At 43.2% G+C, this 1,482-nt stretch overlaps 1 pseudogene; it reads left to right on the forward strand.

Moving 5' to 3' along the window:
• Positions 1-387: 387 nt before the first annotated feature.
• LOC116883195 lies at positions 388-1,010 on the forward strand (annotated as a pseudogene).
• Positions 1,011-1,482: the final 472 nt, after the last annotated feature.

Genomic DNA, 1,482 nt, shown 5'->3' on the forward strand with positions numbered 1-1,482 from the left:
TTCTCTATTTGAGAATTTTTAGTTTAGTTGTAAGCATCTGTAGTTTGTTGTTCTTGCTGTGGTGACAGAATTTAAGTAAATCAGGTAATTCCTGATTTTTGACAGCTCTATTTTGGTGCAAAGTTTCTCCATAAAATTATGTTCTCTATAATGCTCCTTGGACGGTGAGTGCTTACCACTTGTTGGGGAACCTGATTATTATTATTATTTTTTTTTTTTTGTCGTTAGGGGCTGACAGAGTTTCTGGGGTTTTTATTTGTTTGTTTGGTGTGTGTGTGTAAAGGCAATTGGTCTCTTTAGAAGTTTAGTGGTGAGTTGGATCCTGGCCCAGCTGTGACTTCTCAATTCTTCTGTAACTTTCTTTGTCTTCCTTTCACTTCCAGAAACATGGTCTCTGGTGTGACTGTCTCTGATGGTGTCATCAAGGTATTCAATGACATGGAAGTGTGCAAGTCCTCAAAACCAGAAGTGAAGAAATTCAAGAATGTGGTGAGTGCTCTTTTGCCTGAATGAGGGCAAGAAAGACATCATCCTGCAGGAGGGCAAGCAGATCCTAGTAGGAGATGCAGGAGAGACTGTGTACAACCCCTACAACACCTTCATCAAGATGCTGCCCGACAAGGACTGCCACTATGCTTTCTAAGATGCAACCTACATGACCAAAGAGACCAAGAAGGAGGACCTGGTGTTCATCTTCTGGGATCCCTGGAATGCACCCCTAAGAGCAAGATGATCTATAGTCCACGGATTTATCTATATTCCACGGATGCCAACAACAAAAAGCTAACAGGAAGTAAGCATGAATTATAAGCTAACTGCTACCTGGGACCCAGAACCTCTGCACCCTGGCTGAAAAACTAGGAAACAGCATTTGCTTCCTGGAGGGCAAGCCTTCAGTAGCAGCCTCTAGTCTCCTGCCTGGATATTTAGCAGCCCCAGACCTTCCCATGGGGATTACAGGCTGCCCCTTTCCTGCCAGTTCTGGTTCTCCCAAACTGCTTTTGATCTGATTCCTTTTGGGTGGAAGCAGACCAAGTCCCTCTACAGGCACCCAGTTTAGGGAGAGCCTGTAACTTTCTAACAACATCCTTACATCCTTCCCCATCCCAGGCTGCCAACATCTAACCACAATAGTGATTCTGGTTGTCATTTAGTTCTGTGTGTAAATGAACTATGGAAATGACCCTCCCTTCGACAGCTGGTTGCTCTCTCCTTTCCCTTGATCTTGGTCACTCGTGGAAGCAGGATCAGAAAGGGACCTTTAATAAAACAAACAAACAAACAAAAAATGGAAACAATAAAGGCTAGTTAACAAAAGAAAAGAAGTTTAAGGGAAAGGAGATTAGAAGTGTTTTCCTCCCTCCCTTACTCACCGCCCCTCCTTTGTCATAGAAGGAAGAAAATGGAGAAGGCACATTTTCTAGTGTATCTGGTTCACAACTATTGTCAATGTTGGAGTCAAACAATTTCAACCACGTTGAG

This window comes from Rattus rattus, chromosome 14, assembly GCF_011064425.1.
Source record: "Rattus rattus isolate New Zealand chromosome 14, Rrattus_CSIRO_v1, whole genome shotgun sequence".
Classification (NCBI taxonomy): Eukaryota; Metazoa; Chordata; class Mammalia; order Rodentia; family Muridae; genus Rattus; species Rattus rattus.